This window comes from Mirounga leonina, unplaced genomic scaffold (genome assembly GCF_011800145.1).
Source record: "Mirounga leonina isolate KUSES-001 unplaced genomic scaffold, KU_Mleo_1.0 Mir_173, whole genome shotgun sequence".
Lineage (NCBI taxonomy): Eukaryota > Metazoa > Chordata > Mammalia > Carnivora > Phocidae > Mirounga > Mirounga leonina.
Window position 1 is genome coordinate 27,421,831 of NW_023270447.1, and position 21,743 is coordinate 27,443,573.

A 21,743-nucleotide genomic window follows, 5' to 3' on the forward strand; every position below is an offset into this window, starting at 1 on the left:
GATCTTTTCATTTCCTCATCAAAGCAGCTCCTTGGTGCTGCTGATCCTGGCATGGTCTTAGGAGGAAAGAAAGCTCATGAACCAGTTCAGTAATGACTGTTAATTTCCATTCTTTACCAAGGGACTTTCATCCTGAAGGGAATTCTCTTTACTCATTAATTCATTCAACCTTTCACTTACTCAATAACTATTTACTTGGCAACTAGTTATGCACTAGGCCCTGTGCTAATTTCTGTAGATAAAATGGTGAACAAAGGAGACATAGATCTTGCCTTCATGATTTTTTTTCTATCAGCAACTACTTCTGTGACAAATTAAGTGTAATTGTAATTAATGCAATGATCGACATGTACAAGATGTTATGAACGCTGATAACCTTTCTGAGGCTGGGAAGTTCTTGAAGAAATGATTTGTAAGCGGAGATCTGAAGATGAATAGAAGTTTACAAGATGAAACAAATATTGATTAAACAACGAGAAAGAGAAATAGACTTAGCAAAGAACTCAAGATAAATCAGACTCAAATTCTGCACCCAAGGAATTTTAAATATAAAAGGTTAAGTTAGATTTATCTATAAATATAGTAGAAGATAGAAAGTGTCATTAAGAAATATATAGCAAAGTTCAGTGAGAGTTCAGAAGAAAAATAAGGATATTTCCATCTTAGAAGAACAAGGATGGAATTTGATGGAGGCTTTCAGAGTTGGTGTAGTGAATGTTGGGTTGTACCATCCAAATCTCTGGTGATCAAGGTTTCTATTCCCTCAGATTCTATGAATGAGTATTGTGTGCTAAGAGCTCAGAGCCCTCTCCCTCTCCAATAACTGCTTTTGACTGAAAGGACCACATCATTCCCAAGTTTACACCACCTCCCAGGGTTGAGGGGAGCCCTCAACCAGGGACTAGTTAATGTGGCATTATAAAGATCAGGCTCCTGTGCCTGGATTGAGGTAACTTCTAAAAATCATCTGTTTCAGAGCTTCTAAGGGGATCAGCTGAAGCCATATTTGCAATTATATCACATTTTCACTCCTCCTTTCTGCCCAGTTCTACTTCCTTTTCTCCTTCTTTACAGGTGTTCTCAAAAACACTGTCCAATAAACCTTTGCACACAAATCTTAGGATCTCAGTGTCTGTTTCCTGGAGGACCCAACTTGAGTCAGTTGGTATTGGGAGTGGTACTACAAAGTGGACCACAAAATGGAATTTTGGAGCTGAATAGACATGAGGATTCCATCACTGGTGGTGATTGGAATACGGATAGCTCATGACATGCTATACAAGCAGGGCAGTTGTTAACACTTTCAACAGTCCAACAGTAAATTGGACTTAGGACAGGATATTGAGGGAAAGGAATGCACTAGTGGGTGCAATATTTCAGGAGTTTTAGAGGTTTGAGGAAAATTGTAATTAAAAGTGTTGTGGCATTGGATGGCTGTTGCTTGGGGGAATCTATATATTGGAGTAAGCCAATGGAAGGCTGAGAATAATTGCCAGTTATAAGCTAAGTGTAAAGGTTGAATTCTCCGTATTAGCAAACTTGCTATGCCAAGGTGAGAATTGGGTTAAGAATATCTAAGTTTCTGTTCTAAAGTTCTCAAATCCTTAGATTCTCTGAACTCTCTGGGACTACAGAAGTGGTCCACTGCTCTCAGTTAAAGGCTTCTACTTAAAGATGATGCAGAGATTTCTGCTTTGCAAGACAGCATATGTACCCTCTGGATCTAACCCTACCTTCCCTCCTGGCCACCAGGCCAATAAATAAGGTCAAATCACAATAATAAATCTAGTGGATAAGTGCTGAGCCGGCTAACTGACAAAAAGAACTATACCTTGATAACAAAGGGCATAGAAAGATTCCAAAATATTAGGTACTTTGGAAGCAACATAAGATGTGATGAAAGTAAGGTGGTGTTGTAACCAGGATGTGTAACCAGGCCATGTGTGATTTGCTGAGACAAATGGAGATGATTAATAGATAATGTTATTTCTAGGTAAACGCGCAGCCATCAAGGGTACTGTCTATTTATGCAATATTTTTAAAAAAAGAATCGATAACCAGGAGTGCAAGGGCAGCTACCATAAATAAATCATATCCCTTGCTCTGTTTCTATGACCGTTTGTTTTCCGATCTGGGGTCATCAATGACTAAAGAAGTCACAGGAAGAAAGACCCTGCAAATACTATAGCAAGTAAATATAATAACTGACACCCTAGTTCCTTTAACTAAACACCGATGCCATTGAACATTTTGAGGACTGTTGGATACAAGGTCTCAGGTGATCTTGATATCCAGGATACCTGTTAGAGTGGAGTTTATGAGGTCCAAGAAGAGACATACTTGGTAGTGGGCAAAACTCTCACATTGATTCCTTTACTCTGTGGAGTAAAAGCTGTCACAGGGAAGGTCAAGCAGAAGCCTTGAAACTGTTCCCTCAAAACCCTGGCCAAGACAGTCGATCAAAAACAATACTGTATCCTGGAAAGAATGACAGATATTTGTGCCAGTATTAAAGACTCAAGGATACAGGGATGGTGGTCTTCATAATACCCTCCATTCAATTCACCAGCCTAGTTTCCATGGAAACAGATGGAACCTAGAAGATGACAACAGATTTCTGCAGATTCAACCAAATAGTAACAGCAATTGAAACGGTTCTGTCAAATGTGCTGTCTTTATTTTTTTTTTAAAGATTTTATTTATTCATTTGAGACACAGAGATACACAGAGAGAGAGAGCATGAGCAGGGAGAGAGGCAGAGGGAGAGGGAGAAGCAGGCTCCCTGCTGAGCCAGGAGCCCGGTGTGGGGCTTGATCCCAGGACCCTGGGATCATGACCTGAGCCGAAGGCAGACGCTTAACCATCTGAGCCACCCAGGCGCCCCCAAATGTGCTGTCTTTAATAGAAAGATTAACATGGCCTTAGTCACATGGTATATTACCACTGAATTGGACTGTGTACTCTTTTCAATATCCATCAGGAAAGAGGACTAGAAGCAAGGTGAATTCTCATAAGGTGGACAAGAATATTTCCTTACTGTCTTGCTCCATATCTTGTGCTTTCTAGCAGAATATAATCAGAAGGGATCTAGATTTAAATATGTCATCCATACATGCCACATGATAGCGCATTGGACTACTATATTGACGATACATGTTAATCAGATCAGTTGACCATAAAGTGGCAAGTACACTGAAGGTCTTAGTAAGTATGCCAACTCTGAAAGATTGGAGAGAAATCCACCAAAGAGTCAAGGTACCAAAGCATTAGTGAAATTTTTAGGGGACCAGTGTATGCCAGGACATCTCTTTTAAAATAAAGACAAATGATTGCATCTCATACTCCCACCACTAGAAGTAAATATGGTATCTGGTAGGCTTCTGCAGATTCTGGAGGCAGAATATTCACATTTAGGAATATCCAACCCACTTACTGAGTGACATGGAAGGCTGCCACCTTTAAAGAATATGCTCCGTGCAATCCAAGCTGCATTTCAAGCAGCCTTGCTGCTTGGGTTATACAATCTGGCCCATCCTCCAGTATTACAGGTATCTGTGGTGGGTAAAACTCCAAAAGAGAATCACAATAGAGACAGGCTGTTACCTGGGGCGAGTCATGCCATCCACAGCATAGTGCTATACACTATTCAAAAAAACAGCTCCTGAATTCTGGTAGATGTAGAGAATCTGACTCTGAAACATCAAATATTCATAGGTCCAGAGACAACCATTGTGAGCTGAGTTCTGGCAGATCCACGGAGTCATAAGTTTGGGCAGGCCAAGTCATAGACCATTATAAGATGGAAGTGATTCATCTGGGATGGGGTGTGAGTGGAGCTATGGGGTACAAGGAAGAGGCTTGAACAAGTTGCCCAGGACCCCGTATCATCTATTACAGTTGCATTGTCACCTTTTCCTTACCTTACACCTATGTCCGCAAGAGGTGGACTACGACCAGGCAATGGAAGAGAAAAAAAAAAGGCTCAATGTGTTTCACAGTTGGATTGACTTCCTTTCACAGGATTCCTTTTACTCTGGAAGAAGCTGTTCCTGATATGCCTAAAATCATGCTATAGTCCAAGTATGGGTTTCTATTTCCAGCTTGCAGAAGCTCAGCCAGCACTATTACCTGAGAGTATTTGGCCCATGAACACATAATCCCTGCCTACATTTTTTTGGATCAAAGAAGCTTCTTTAAACAATGGAGGTGTGACTGTGGGCACATGGTCATGGAATACACTGGTCCTGTCAAATACTGCACCACCCAGGTGTTGCTGACCGAATAGTCTCTTGAAAGTACAACAGAGGTGCCAATTTGCTGATAATACCTGGTGTGGATATGTACCACCCTGTGGAATGTAATATTCAATTAAATAAATTAGCATTATAGGGTGCCCTAGCCCTGATATGTGGAATACATAAGTCTGAGAATCAAGAGGTAGAAATACAAGTGGTCTTACTTCCCATTTTTCACAAGGACCTATTTGGGGAGTTTGTGATCCCCACATCTGTAACTCTAGGCTCTCTATTTCTAGAAATCATAGTTCTTAGAGGGGGAGCATTTTCCTCAGGGGAGATCTCATGAATTCCATTAATCTTTTATGTGATGACTCCTGCCCATTCACATCAGATACTTTTTGCCAAGAGATAAGGAGAGCAATAATGTTGTAATGTTATAATCAGGAGGAGGTAGGACTGCTATGTGAGTAAGGAACAATAAAGCAGGTCATCCACTGGGGCATTTCTTGGTACTCCCCTACATAACTTAATGGTAAAAAAAAAAAAAAAAAAAAAAAGTAGACCAGCCATGGTCTGAGAAATTGGTGACTGGGGGACAAGACTCTTCAGGGATTAGGATTTAGTTCACCCTACATGTAACCTATAAACTAGCAGAGGTGCTAGACTAGAGTTTGGGGAATCTATAAGCAGATACTGAATGAAGGACAATGAATATTAGATGTAGTCTTGGGCTCCACTTTGTACCACTAACCTGCCTCTCCTGAGTTGCCCCAGGAAAAGAGACCAACCAGAATTCTAGAGCTTTTCCTAGGTAGGATGAACCTGCTCTATGAAGAAAGTAGTTCCGAGTGGCACAAGGAAGTGGTCATCCGAAGTGAGTGTGTTGTCATATGCAGATCTGCTTTTAAGATCTACCTGATTGGTGGCTATTGACTGTTTACACCTAGTTACATCCCACTCTCTTCCTTTCAGGTGAAGAAAGCTGCCTTGCTAAAGTCTATGTCCCATTTCCAGGGCAGTTTGCATAGCGGTACAAATGCCTGCCTGGCTCCTCTACCTAGATTGGGGATATGTCTGAAAGGCATCCACAGATTCTTAGTTCTCTGTAAGATTTGCTGAGTCTCCTGTTGCAAAATTATCCAACTTGAACTTCAACCTCTACCTGAACAGTCCTATTTCCCTTGCTCTTTTATAGGTACCATTCCAGAGGGCACTCTCCAATTAAACCCCTATCTATACATTTTGGAATCTCAGAGCCCATTTTTTAGGGAATCTGTCCTATGACACTTGGGTAGGAGAATATTTCTTTTTAAGGAAACAGCTTGTACAGATTCACAGAGGGAAAGTGATAGGTATGAATACTTAGTAATTTACTACTGGAGTTTAGATATATTGGGGAACATGTTTGGGGAGAGAGATTGAAGCCAGATCATAAAAGATTTTGAATGTTAGGATGATTGCCTTGAATACCTAATTTAATGGGCAATCTGGAACATTCATTGCTTTTAGAGCAGGCAACTAAACTGATCTGAACTTTGCCATGGGAATATTGCAAGGTATGTAAATTGCATTTACTTGCAGTTGAGGAAGAGTTCATATTAAAGACCCATTGGAGGGATTACCTTTGTTTTCCTGAGGGAGAAATCATTGTTTTTGACCATGGTTAATGACAGTGGAGATGGTGAGGAGAATTTCCCAGGCCACAGTGTAGAGGTAAACGGGGCTGGGGATTTGATTTGATGTGAGGACAAGTGGGAACTGGCAAACTGTGATATTTCTAGAAGTTTGAGAAAGATGTTTTGGGGCCTTTAGAAGTCCTTAGAAGAACCAGGAAGTGCCAGTTTGCTGGGTTTCCTTGGAGATGATATTCTAGAAATTTTCAGAGGGCATGGGGAAGCTTTTTGTTCAGCAGTTCCCTACTAAAATCCTCCCAGCTGATTACAGGAATGTTTCCTAATCTCTGTTCCCATTTTCTCCCTAGGTTCAGCCTGCTCCATTCATTTCATCTTTATTCTTTTGGGGATTAGCTGAGATAGACTGTGAGTAGGCTGAATAGCTGCTTCTCTCTACCACAAATCAGGGCATATTGTGCAGGCCCCTTCTAAGAGCCAAGGTTTTTAATGACCCCAAGCTTTGACTTAATTATTCTTATTATAGTATTCCTTAAACACATTTAAACATAAAAATAGGTATACACTGTGTGCTTATCGGTTTTATATAACCATGTATAAGAAAAACAATTTTATAAGTTCAAGTCAACAAAAACTACAAAACTAATAAAATTTAAATTAAGATCATTAATTTAATGGACAGACGAAGTTGTTTGTGGAACTGAAATTGCTGCTTACAACCTAAATGATAATCAAGCTCTTCTGAGTTTGGAATGCGAGTACTAGCTAATCACTTATTATGACTTAATTTGCTCACCATTTTCTATATTCAAATTATAGAAAAATCTTCATGAGGATTTCAAATGAAATTAGTTGGGCTTTTCTGAGAAGGTACCTTTCATTTGTCTATGATGCACATTTCTCATTAGCCTTAGACAATTAAAGGGATGCAGTTTGATCCAGTGACATCCTGAACACAAATGTGTATTTGGGAGCCAAAAGTGAGCTACAGTATTTGGTTATGGAGTTTCCATCCCGATGATTCACAGTATGATTCCTGAGAAATGGTTAGGTTACCATACTACACATACATCTGAATTTTTAGTATCTCAGGAATCCAGCAGATTTTTTTGTTTTTTAATTAAGTTTCTTGGTCCACTGCTGCTCTTGAACTGCTACAATGATATTAAATTCTTCATTTGTTCTTTTGGAGCAATGACGTGCAATTCCATAGAATTTCATTTTAATGTACAATTAAAGCCTACTTACCAGTAAAATACTATGTAATTTATTCAGAGTGACCATGATTTAGTGTTTATAAGCCAAAATTTGTATAATCTTATATTTGCTGAATTTCTTTCTTTACTAAGTGGTCCGGTTGTCTCACACAGCTTGGAGATTCTGAGAAGCTTCTAGAGATGAGTGGCCTTCCTTCTTCCTCAGGAAGGCTACGTGTAGAAATATTGCAAAGCCTATCTTATGTTGGTGATGATTTTCAATTATTATTCTTGGCTTTTATGTATAAGTTCCTTCAGGTTTAGGCTTATGAACAACATTGTTGTGTATTTATTTAATCGTGCTCTATAGTGAGATTTATAACTCTAAAGCATAATTATACTACTAATTTTCTGTCCTCTAATCTTATAATAACTTGACTTTAAAGTATGTACTCTGAATCATATAAGAATCATCTATATTATCTAATCCTAACCTCCTCCCCCAAATTTAATTGTACAGTGAGTGATATTTCACTGTCATCATGGAGTAATATTTTCAATGGAAATTAAGAACAGGAAAATTAAGTGAGTTTCAGGGCCATTTGCCTTGTTGAAATGAGTGCACGTCAAAACAATTTGAAAGCTACTATTCTAATTAGCAGGACACCTCAAACTAGGTTATTTGTCTTTGTCTCTGGCTCTAGGAAAGTCACACTTAGTAAAGTGTTCTTTGAATTATCTTTGTGTAAACTTAGTTTTCATAATTTGCTGCCTAAAATCCATGATGACTGGGGGCGCCTGGGTGGTTCAGTCGGTTAAGCACCTGACTCTTGATTTCAGCTCAGGTCATCATCTCAGGGTTCTGAGATGGAGCCCCCTGCATCGGGCTCTGTGCTCAGTGGGGAGTCTGCTTGAGATTCTCTCTCTCCCTCTGCCCCTCCCCCCACCCCTCTCTCTCTAATAAATAAATAAGTCTTAAAAAAAAAAATCCTTGATGACTGGATCATAATTTAACTAAGAAACAATGTGGAATGGACCCTTAGTGTAATTCTAGCCCTAATAGGTCAGATTTGCTATCAAACTAGTACATGTTGGATCAAATCCAGATGGGTTTATTACCAAATGAACCAGAAGGATCTTGTTATAACACTTTTACATCGAACATGGTCCCATAGAATGGATTTCAAGCATAGCATAGTGAGAATGTAGTGCAAATGAAAACGACATGGATAGCTCTTTTAATAGATGAGAAATGTAGGTAGAACAGGGGATAGAAGAAATGTCTTGGGGAACACAGATGAGGATGATATAGGGAACCTGAGTCTGGAGTTATTTTAAGCATTGGCCTTGGGGTATGAAAAGCAAAGGAAACAAAAAGCAAAGTCTGTGAAATTTACTTGAATGTCAGACAAGTGCCTGGCTGAAAACATTTGAAACTGTTATACTCAAATCAGTTCAATATGTTCAGTATTATTATTATTATTTTTATAACTAATTTATTTAAATACTGTTGAGCACTGTAATAAACCACACTTCTCAGAATTTTTTCTGACACCTTTTTACAATAGAGTCCAACACATTTTCTGCTCTCTGGGTTTACTTAGAGCATTCAGTGGTCTACTAATTTCCCTAGGTATCTTAAGTACAAAAATGTGAATTTAAGACCATAAGGGAAAGGCCTAAATTTTTATTAAAAGAAAGTCGCTAAGGGCTATGGGTAGCCTAACAGAACTTTGTTATATTGTATTTCATTTCATATTTTCATTGTGTTTCTTTATTATTTACATACAATTAAAGATCCTTCCCAGGAAATATAAAGACTTTGGTAAGAGCAAATCAATGGCAGTACTTTTGGAGGAAAGCTTGGTGGTTAGTTGGTGATGGCAGGATTTGCAGAAGCTCAGGAATTTAAAAGATGGTTTTTATTGCTTAGCTCTTTCCACAGAGTGAAATATGATTTGGATGAGGACATACGTAATTCCAACACTCTTCCTTGAAAACACAGGAATTACCAAGGTAGTCTGTCTATACAAACCTATTTCTGAGTCTAATTTCTCAGATTCTCTTGAAGACACAACCGATGGGTTTCTCTTTCTCTAGTTACTTATTTTTCTGGTTAAATCTACATGTCCATAAAAATCACAAAGTGAATAGCTGGAGTTGCATTAAAATAGTTTTTTGATTCCGTGGCATCTTAACCAAACCTCTGCTTTTTGATTTTTGCCTCTGCCTAAGAATATACATCTCAACCGATGTTTTCCTATACTTGTAATGAAAGGGTAGTTATTTAGGCAAAAGCTTTCCGATAAATTCAGTAAATGAAATGCATACTCTGCTTTAATCTCTGCACTTTTTCAAAGCAGTGTGGTAATGTCTATGTCTAGAATATTGAAATTCCAGAAAACCAGGACAAGTGAATGTGCACATTTTAGGTCTGAGAACTAGAGGCACTCTGGTTTCAGTACAGTTCCGTCTTCCCTAAATTTGTATAATCCCCACCTACTCCTTTGTTCATGCAACACTGTTCCCACACACTTTCTGCCCTGGGGTCTCTTCTGTTTATGCCCTGTCAACCATCTCTTCCATTGCTTGCCAACTATGCCCTCCCATTAGTCTCTTTTTCTACAAGGAGACATTTTTTGGTCTCTTTTCGTAGCTGCATAGGTTGAAGGAAAGGAGACAATTCTGAACAAGAATATACTTATACATTGTCCCCTAAAAATTAGAAAACTTTTAATATCCCCCAGACTTAAATTTCTTCACGTCATATATGGTAATAAAGTCATATACAACTGCATTATCTTTGTGTGTATAAACAACTTTCTGGAACTCATCCAGGTCTTTAACAAGTACTTATGTCCACATAATGCCCAAACATCCTGATGAAAGATTCAGTCAAATCATTCAGTTATTTAGTTGACAAGACACCATTTTTTGATTATTTGTTTAATCAGAAGATATTGAACAACTGCTTCTTAATATCTGGATGAATGGGTATTGTTTAAATAATGATACAGATCTCTTTTTTTTTTTTTTTTTATTTAGTTATTCTGGTTTCAGTAGTCACAGCTTTGCTACTAACACCTAGAGAGTATTTTGTTCGCTGAGACCACATTGCTGATATTTTTCTATAATCAGACTGATTCTAAGAAATAAAAAGTTAGTTTCAGTTGATCACACAGATTTATTTTTTTCACACGGATTTATTTTTATTCTAAATGTCATACAATCAATAAATCTTTATATGTCTATATTTATATATGTACTTTTATAAGTTTCTATGTATTAAGTAATAGAGATATTCATAAAACTGTTTTAACAAATAAACATTATTTTATTTTATCATGCAGTAATATATAAAAATAGTAGCTGCAAAATTCATTTTTTTATTTTCTTATAAAATGTGCAAAATAAAGCATTTAGACAGGAAGGGGAGGACAAAAGAAACATTTACTTAGTCTTATATTGGTGTGATTATAAGTATTCTTTATCAAGAAAAGTTACTGTTTATTACATCATTGGTATCAACATATTATTTTTGATAAATGAATATTTATTTGTTGAATCAATTTTTAAATTTCCTTCCTCTCTTTCTAACTTCCTAAGTATTTACATGGTCATTTTTTTTTAAGATTTTATTTATTTCTTTGACAGAGAGAGAGAGAGCACAAGCAGGGGGAGTGGCAGGCAGAGGAAGAAGGAGACAGAGGGAGAGGGAGATAGAGGGAGAAGGAGGGGAAGAGGGAGAAGCAGGCTTCCCACTGAACAGGGAACCCAATTCAGGGCTTGATCCCAGGGCCCTGGGATCATGACCTGAGCCGAAGACAGACGCTTAACTGACTGAGCCACCCAGGCGCCTCTGGATTTTGTTTTTTATTTGGATTTCTTTTTGATACTATTTCTAAAATTTTCTGAACTTGAGTCTACACACACACATGCACACACACACCCCATTTTATGGAATAAAATCAAATCTTTAGGCTATTAACTAGATTTTTCTGTTATAATAATGGAATTTTTTGTCACAATAAGTTAATGTACTGACTTTCCCCCTTTAATCTAATTTAACAAGTGTTTATTAAGTACCCATTTTATATTTGAAATGATATGCATATGCAATAGCTGTTTGGGTTAACTACAAGTTTCAATGCAGTCAAAGCAGATATATTGATTTAAAAATACAGAAATGACATTTATGCTTTTTTGTTTTTGTGATCTGGGTGTACTTCTCCACTCAACCTTATCCCTATGCTTTCTAAAATAAACTTTTTATGCAAGTATCTTATTTGATGAAAATTTAGAATTTAAAAATATTTATTAGTTAATAGCTTTTGTCTGGATAACTCAAACATCTTAAAATTGTGACTTAAATAATTTGGAAATTTATATTACCTCCTTTTAAAAATTCCTCTCTCGTTTCTATCCCTTGCCCATATTATGTGCATAACACTATATTTGATAGTCACTTTATTAATTTATACTAAATTGTTATAATGACTTCCATGTACATTTATATTGTTTATTTATTTACAGAATCAGAAAAATTTATTATTAGAAATACAATTTCTGTAACTGTGTATAGTTTCTGCCATAAAATTTGCTATAACTGTGACAAGTGTTTGAAAGTAGAGGAAAAAATTATATGGAATCTGGAGTAGCAATGATTGATTCACAGAACATTTATTCAAGGGCTAAATTTAGCTTTCTCCTTGGTACTGAATGCCAAAATATTTATAGATAGTATGTGTAGACACACATGAACAAACATAAACACATTCATATATGAGTACTTAAAACTTTCGGTCATTTTAATTGTTTAAACAGTAACAAAACCAAAATGGAAAAGCATCTCCCTAAAATTATATAGAAATAATTTCCTCAAGTAATATTTTTAGAAGAACAAAATAATGAAAAAATTCACGTGGCCGATAATATTGGAAAGTTTCCTCTTTCTGTAGCAAAAATAATAAGATACACATTTCTTAATAAAATGAGGAGACAGTATAAAATATCTACCCCAAGCAAATGGCTTAAAAGAGCACATATTGATTAAAAAATGAAATGAAGAATTCACACAAAAATATCACTATTACTGATAAAGAACATTATATGACCTTCCATATTTGGGACTTCAGTCAGCAGGCGCCTGAGCTTGGCTTCCCACTGTCAGTGCTAAAGAGATTAGTGATGTAATTGTCATTGAATCTGATGTCCTTCTAAAGAAAGACCTGAATTTGAAATGCAAATCAGAATTTATTGAATCTTTTATGACACAGTGGAAGAATTAAAGAACTTGGTTTATGATGAGAAGACAAGATTGACAACTAGATAAGAGCTATGTTTTTAGCAAAGTAACAAAACAAAATAAGCAATGAAATGAGATTTTTGGTGGTCTCATTTTAATATGCAAACAGATTTTTTAGTAATGCGAGGACATTAAAACACTTAAAAGATCATCTTCTAGGCATCTTATCATTGAAACAACTACCTTCCCTTTATCCGAGCCAATTAATGGACTCAAATGAAATTCCTGTATAAATCTTAAATACTTGAAACTCCCATTGGTGATAACAAGAATTGCAAGTATATAAACACTATGCCCAATAGTTGTAACCCTGAACTGAGTCAATAATAATGGACGTATCTGTTTTGGCTTCAGGGAATCGAAGGATCCTGACAGACATATCCAAGAATCTCTATTTCTATTCTATAATGCAACATAAGACATTATAAGCTATTTTGGAAATTCTGCATTATAGAGAGAAACTGTATCATCTTGGGCTTTGTTGGACTCAATCCAAAGAATTTTAGTGGGTAAGTCTGTGTTTTGTGGTCCAAAGGCAGCTATGGAGTTGCCATTAAAGGAATATGAGTTGTTATTTTTAAACAAAAACAAAACAAGCTAGATTTCCGCTGATACAATGTGGTTCTCTAACTTGCCCAGGACAAGTAATTGATGTCTGAAAGAGTGGCTAGTGAACTCTTTGGATTCGTGCAGCATTAATTGTGGCCTGGTTGTGGAGCATGTATTACATGTCAAATTTAGCCACAAGAAACATAGCAAGTATTCCTTTCTTAAAGCAACTCGTACATGTTTGTGAATGTAAGAAATGTTAAGAGAATAATACATATCCTAAGCTGTGATGGGGAGAGAGGGGCGACATGAGTTCCAAGAAGAGGAGATCACGTTGAACTGGTGCTTAGCTGAGGCATGAAGAAAATATTTAATTTACAAGGACAAGACGGGAAGGGCAGATCATGTCAGGCAAGGAGTGTAACATGTTGAAAGCGAAAGCTTGAACAATATTAGGTTGAATGATAATGTTAATGATAGTAACAAACATTTACTGATTTCTTGTGGAAGTCTCTGTTCTAAGCACTTTCAACTACTACCTCATTTCATGATCAAACTTTTTTGTTAGAAATGAAGAAAGAAGATTCACAGAGAACTATGTGACTTCCCTAGGGAGGAGCTGGGATCAGGATGCAGGTAATCTCAGAGTTAGTTTAATTGGTTGAAATGACCAGATGTAAAACTTGTTTATTGTGGGAAAGAATCAACTTAGTGCTGACCTATAGACATCTTAGTTGGTTTTATTAACTAATGTCAGGTATGACATATTTATTTTAAAATCAGATTATTGCATTTGCCCATCTTCAATTGTAGGAAATTCCAGTATTTGTGAATCTGAGTTACTGGTCACATAGTGGTAGGTACATAGCAAAAGAGAACCATTATTATGTAGGAACTTTTAGTTTGTCTATTTACTGAGTTTCTTTACTGTCCCAAAGCAAATTAAGTTGTTTAACTCAGAAAAAAAAAACTCATAAAAGAGAAAGTTTGAAATGACCAGTTGTTCAATTAGAAAAAAAATGGAGAAAAGTCTTAATTTCTGGACAGTCTAAATGTAGAAAATCCATTAAACACTAAAACTTGAGGCAAACTTACAAATTTTCTTCCTAAATTAAAATCGAAATTAATACTGCAAAGTCATTACACTATAGAGCTGGATATAAATGTAATTAATTGATGTTAGAAATATCATACAACTTAATAGAATTATTTTGCTAATAGATTTTCAATTGAGACTCCTGACTATAAAATAAGTCACTTAATGGACTTTTCTGGAGAATCCTAATAGACAAAGTTAATATACATTATTTATGTTCAGCAGTGTTTTTTATTATACACATGTGCCCAAAGGCTTAGGCAATGGGCAAAGATTTTTTTTTTAAGTAAATTGCAAGAATAAATAAATTAAATAAAATTAAAGCCACATGTTACATTTTGGGGGCCAGGGAGAGCCATATTCATGTTCATGTGACTGTTGGCTACTCCGTATGTTAAGCTTGAGTCTGGTTTCGGGTAATCTTATGATTAAACACCTACTCCCAAAATAGTCTAGGGCCGGTCTCTAGTGCCATGCAGAGAAAGCAGTGGTTGGAGACTCAGGTTCAGCACATCCTCAGAACCTTGAACACAATCCATGCAGTTTTTGATCTAGCTGTGAGGCATCTTGGCAATTTAAAGGGACACATTCTTCTAACTAGGTAACTTTGAAGAGGGGGGTGTTCAGTATAATATTGGATAGTTTAGGTCATCAGACATGTACTTATTTGAGCTTCTTCACAATCCAATACCTGAAAAAAATATGGACCAATTAGAAGTCGCATCCTTTCCAAGGGATTGTCTGGGAAAGGGATCAGGAGAAACAATGGACTTCTCTCTCTACCTTTCTCTTCATTAAAACTAAGGAAAGAGAAGAGAAAGATGTCTGGAATGGAATGTGAGATTGTTTTATTAAAAAAAAAATCTGTTATTATGGATTTACTTCTAATCATTCCTTGACTATATGATTATGTATTATGACAAAATGTCATAATACCAACTTTTTGATGGAATGTCAGAAACATTTTATAAGTCTGTGGTTCCCTTACAACTCAAATGCTTTTATAACTCCATAAAGTTACTATAATAGGCTTTATGATTTCTTTTAAATGACTGTCAGAGGGACCTGCCATTATCTTGACACTTGTATTTGAGAAACTTTTGCTCAAGCTCTTGTACACCTTCATGGCAACATTCAATGTCTGGGTTCTTTTGTGGCTTCCTCTTTCTGCTTCTCATTATGTCTAACCAGGAATGTTTTGTCTGTTTTGATCAGCAAGGTTAGAAGTGAGCCAAATTCTGAACAATTTTTTTGCACTGTTTTTCAGTTCTGTTTAAGAAATACTTACTGAAGCTCTGGACCCATAAAAATGAAGTGGATTTTGAGATTTTATTGATGTAATGGAAGAGCAAGTATTGCCCATTGTTACTATACCCAAAACATTTCAGAAGTACAAGCAGAGAAATATGTTTCTATCATCAGAGTTTAATATGAAATCATGTTCTTCTTCTGTCATACCGAAAATTTGTCATAGATTTTATCTGCAATAAAAGCTATGTCAATGGTGCCACGTAATACATTTGTAAAGGTTAGAGATATTTTAACCCTCATCTGTGACCAGAATAATAATAGTAAGTAACCCAATGAAACACCAATGGCAGATTGTTAAGAGTGTAAAAATTGTCTGCACATATTAATGCAAAACAGCATAGGAATCCACACATTGTAATGCACGGGGTGTCATTTCAAATGGTGTCCTTGAAATGATAAATTTATAACATAAGTAAAAAAATATATGATTACTAATTCTATCAATCTTATGTCCTTGTCACGGATTTGTGTTTTTAAAGTCCAGAGAGATTATGCTGTTGTATTGGTTCAAACTCTCATAAAGTCCTGTGAAAACGTAACAGCCACATTACTTTAATGACTTACTTTTTGTCTTGTAACAAACCCTGCATAATGAAGAGCGTATTCTCAGAAATACAGGTTTTACTTATCTGGCTTTCAATTTCCAAAATTTATATAATTCTCTATTTTTAACTTCTGCTAATTAGGAAAACTAGGAGTAAATATTTGTACCTGGATCAACTATTCCTTGGAAAATTAAAGTTGCTGACATTTATTTCTGTAAAATTGTAGTATCTCTTGTTTTTTTTTTTTTTCCTATTTCTATTTCTTAGTGTGACTTTCCAAACAGAATTTACTTTCTCCTTTAATTGCACATTATATCTTTATATTAAAAGCTGAATTTCGAATGTTACAACTTCTTTATCAGCAGCTGAACTACTGCTAAGCAGCCACAGGGCATATATTTAAGTATCTATACCCAACATTGAGTTACAGGATAACTACAATTCAGAACTAGCTAGAAAAATAAAATGCATTTTTAGATTTTGTTTTTCACTGAATGTACACAAGAAACAAGTAAAAGTTTTACTTGGGAAAATCCAAGTCAAACTCCCCTCCCCCTCCCACTTCCCCTCATTCTTCTCCTCCTTCTCCTTCTCCTTCTTCTTCTTCTCCTTCTCCTTCTTCTTTTTCAACAGCCCAGACAGGGGATTTATCTAAACAACTGAATTTCTTTCTTAAGGCTCACACTGACTTCTGGTCATTTTATTCTGAAGTGCAGAATGTATTTTGAATACAAGATGATTTAATTTAGTTGGTTTAATCCACAGTTTCAACTTTTGCCTTTTCTTTTAAAACACGTTCCATAAAAGCATCCACAGAAGCCTTGTTTTGATTACCCTTTATCCTTCAGCCTTAGATCAGTATCAGCTTTTTCCCCTTGCTCACAATCCATTATAGAAAATACTGTAGATTTCTACAGCATGACCAAAACTCACATTATGTTTGCAATTTTCCGTAAGATTTGTATAGTATAAAGTAAAAATGTTTGCTTTAAGAGACATCTGCTATAAATAAAATGACAGTGTAAATTTTCAAGAGAGCTGCACAACTGTTGTTAAAAGTTCATAACATGAGCCTTCTAGGGTGGGTTCCAGCACTTAGCAATTTTCCAGAGGGTCAATAGTGTTCACCTCAATGTTCTTGAACCCCCACCCAACTCCTGATTCTCCCAGCCTCCCTCCCAGCTCCCAAAATTGCAATGAAATGAGCCCGTAATACTTTCAACGCCCTTGCAGATCAGCTTTCATTCTCAAAGAAACATGGGAATGGCATTCAAATATGCTTCCTACTCTTACAAAATATTTCCTCAAAATGCCTTAAAAACTCAAAGCAGTTACTTCAGATTCTGATAGTAGAATCAGCCAGCTTGAAAGGGTCAACCATTCTGGTCAGTGACACATATTGTTTAAGAAGTTTCCAGAACTATTCATTAAAGCTCTGCCCCAGGAGAAATGTGTTAGGGATAACAGAGACAGGCTGGCATTTCTTCTTCCAAATTTTCCTGTTAGTATTCTTCAAAAACAAAGAACAGAGTTCTCATAATATGCTTTTTTTGAACGACAGAATCTTGTATGTTGCCTAAAGTGAAGATCTCCATAGCGGCTGTAGTCAGAAACTGAGTTGAGAAATCATTGAGTAAGAATGACAATCAGAAGTCAAAAATACACCGTAGTTCAGAGGAAGACAGAGTCACTTTCCTGAACATGGTTGTTGAAGAAGATTTTTTTTTTAAAGATTTTATTTATTTATTTGACAGAGAGAGACACAGCGAGAGAGGGAACACAAGCAGGGGGAGTGGGAGAGGGAGAGGGAGAAGCAGGCTTCCCGCCGAGCAGGGAGCCCGATGTGGGACTTGATCCCAGGACCCTGGGATCATGACCCGAGCCGGAGGCAGACGCTTAACCGACTGAGCCACCCAGGCGCTCCGAAGATTTTTAAAATACATTTGAAAACTCCTTGATGATGCCATTTATATATTTTAGTATAGCTGGTGAAATCAGAGCATCAAATGGTACTTTAAAATTCAAAATATAAAATTCTATAGAATGACAAATACGTTATATTCAGGTTCTGACCCTAATAAGAGCTTCAGGGGTTGATGGAGACATGTGTAACTTAAGGCTCACTATATTTTTCCAATAAAAAGAAGGGAAGTAGCAACTTGTGTGACTATTTCTTCATTTATTTACTGTATATCTAGTATGACAATACTTTTTGGTATTTAGAGGAATATATTTTAAATGGTTTTTTCATTATGTTACCTCAAAGGCAAAATTATTTTATGGGAAAATTGATTTGCTATCAAATAAAACAAAGATAAGCATTTAAAAGGCCCAAACTAGTCAAACGATGGAAGTTTTGCTCACAAACCTTCCTGAATGTGTTACTATCATTTTGTGTGTGTGCATGTGTGTGTGTGTGTATTTTCAAAGCTTTCCATATTTATTGTTCTCAAAAATTACTTTTTGTAGCAATGGGGGAAATGTTAGGCTGCCACTTTCTCAGACAGCAAGTACCTAATGCACACAGAAATTACATAAATTGTTATGACTATCAAAACCAATTGCCAAATATTTTTTACAAAATACCTCCCCCTCTTATAAATGGTTTAATTTTCCCCTATCTCTTTGAGTCCTTTATCTTCTCCAATGTCCTACCCTGCAATATGTGTGAAATTTTATCAAAAGCTTTCTGATATTACCATAAATTACTGTGTAAGCAGAGCTATTGCTTATCTGTCAAGGGAGGTTTTTTCTCTTTCTTTAGCAATTTTCTCCATTCTATATGTGTGAAAGGTTTCCTTGCTATTTCTTACCAAGGACTGTACCTTAAAGGCTTTGACTTTTACTAAGGGGATATGGTAGAAAGTTTCATAGAATAACCTCGTGACACCACAAACGGTCAAGAAAAGCATTTTATTTCACATGTTCTTTCTTTAACAAGTATTGAGGGTGAATAATTTCTATTTCTATAATGGCAGGACATAGTCTTATGTCAAATATAGAAAATGTATTTCTTTATGTTGAATGTATTTTTCTACATTTTTAGTTCATTTTGTTTGTATGTTTTGCATGCAATCACTACTTGCCATTTTTTTCCAATTATTTATTTTTAAATCTCTTACAATATGTTTCATTAGTGCAACATGGTAAATGTTAATCTTTTGATAGGAATTATTTTACAGACCCTATTGTACCTGGTTAGTCATAATTTTTGACAACTATGCAATTATCTTTTCTATTGTGAGCTTTCTTTAAAAATATTCAAGGTTAATTGGATAGATATTATACTTTGGATAGAAGTTATGATGATATCCTATTATAAACTGTATAATCTGGAAGGAGGCTGAATATCAGGGTTGTTTTATTATTGCCACAGGCAGAGATGGAGTGAAATTTCTATTTTGGGCAGTGCAGGGAAAAGGTCACTTTGAAGATCCAGACTTTGAGGAGGATTGTCATGATAACAGAATATCTGGAAACTGCTTTAAAGAAGAATAACATAAAGCCCTCAGTGATGTGCCTGGGGGGCTCATCAGTCAACTGGAATTCTGTTTCACACTCAATGACTCGTTCTGCCGTATTTTTAATTCTACATAAATGTCACCTCAGGTATATTTAAAAGCCCTTTACAAAAATTAGATAACCCATCGTTCCTCCTATAGCACACACATGCTAGGACCACAGATGAATTAAAAATCAAAATAGAAAAGATGTGTCTCTGAATCTGTTTGTATTGAGATCTATGCAGTACTGTAGAAAATGTTCCTATTTATCATCAAGACTATGTATGTCAACAGCGATCAAATTGTTTTCAAAGGCAACAGCAGAGATAATAAGCAGTGACAACAAACTATCAGGCTTCCTTCTTGAATGGTAATTTTATTCTCAGCACAGCTCCTCCGTACAGATGCCTTCACTCTGACCACAAGGAGCAGACCATCTCTGCACATGTGATGGGAAAACCCCTGCAGCCTCCATGTCTTCGAGCTCTTCTTTGATCGCATTATTTGTCTTGTAGATTTATGCCTTTGTTGAGAGTAAAATCGAGAGTGCTGCTTCTGGTGATGATCCATTCTGGGTTCCACACATACTGCCTCCAAGTTTAGCCATATGAACCTGGACAAGAGTCAGGTAACTTGGGCAAGGACATTTCCCCATTTTCAAAGTGGAGACAACAAAATAAACTACATCAAAGTGATTTTGTGAGGATTAAACAATGTTAATCTATTTGTTTATTACCAAATTAGTAACTAAATGTATTTCTTTTTTAAGAGCGAGCGAGAGAGAGAGAGAGAGAGAGTGCAAGGGGGACGGGAGGGGCAAGGGAGAGAGAGAGAATTTGGAGAAGATGCCCCACTGAGCACAGAGCCCCATCCCAGGACTCTGAGATCACGACCTAAGCCGAAACCAAGAGTTGGATGCTCAACCGACTGAGCCACCCAGGAGCCTCAGGAGAGAGAATCTTAAGCAGGTTCCATGCCCAGCACAGAGCCTGACTTAAGGCTCTATCTCAAGATCCTGAGATTATGACCTGAGCTAAAATCAAGAGTTGGACGCTTAAATGACTGAGCCACCCAGGCACCTCATAAACGTATTTCTTTATTTAACTTAATAGACTATTTTTTTTTTTTTAGTAGTTTTAGGTTTACAGGAAAATCGTGCAGTAAGTACAGAGAGTTCCCATGTACTTCCTGCCCCCAGTTTCCCCTCTTGTTAACATCTTGCATTACTGTGGTACATCTGTTATGACTGACAAACCAATATTGGCACATTATTATTAACTAAAGCCCATAGTTCACATTAGGATTCATCCTTTGTGTTCTACCATTCTATGAGTTTTGACAAATGCATAATGTCATGTATTCACCAATACAATATCATACAGAATAGTTTTACTGCCCTAAAAATGTCCTGGGCTCCACCCGTTCATCCCTCCCTCCCTCCACAAAAGCCCTGGTGACCACTGATATTTTTATTTTCTCCATAGTTTTGCCTTTTCCAGAATGTCAGAGAGTTGGAATCGTAGTATGTAGCCTTTTCAAACTTGCTTATTTCACTTAGCAAAATATATTTAAGGTTTTTCCATGACTTTTTGTGACTTGATAACTCATTTATTTTTATCACTGAATAGTATTCCATTGCTGTTGATGTGCTATAGTTTTTTATTCATTCACCTTTTGAGGAACATGTCCGTTGCTTCCAGTTTTAGTGATTATGACTAAAGTCACTATAATCATTGTTGCATAGGATTTTGTGTGGACATGTTTTCAACTCCTTTGGATAAAAGCACAGTTGCTGGGTCATATGGTAAGAGTATGTTTAGCTCTTTAAGAAACTGCCAAGCTATCTTCCAAAGTGGCTGTACCATTTTGCATTCCCACCAGCTATGAATGAGTGATCCTGTTGTTTCACACCTTTTGCTGTGTTTGTCATATCAGTGTTTTGGATGGTATCCATTCAAAGAGATAGATAATGATATCTTATTGTTGTTTAATATGTTTATTTTTTAAACAAGTATTTATTAGCTCTTTTGTACCAGTCCCTGTTCTAAGGACTAGGGTTACAGGAGGGAATGAAACAGACAAAAAAAAAAAAAAAAAAAACCCCCCCCCCCCATTTGTCTTCTAGTTGGTGGAGGCTGGAAACAATGAAATTAGTGGTGAATATATATGGAGGCTGGTGATAAATGCCAGTGGGGAAGAAACTTGAGGGCAGAACAATGTTGGAGCGGGGACTGCGATTTGTAAACAGTGTGGCCAGAGAAGGTGCTAGGAAGAAGATGGCATTTGAGCAAAGACCTGAAGGAAGAAAAGTGAGCAGTCATGCACACATCTGGGGGAAGTGTTCCAGGCAGAGAGAATACCAAGTGCCA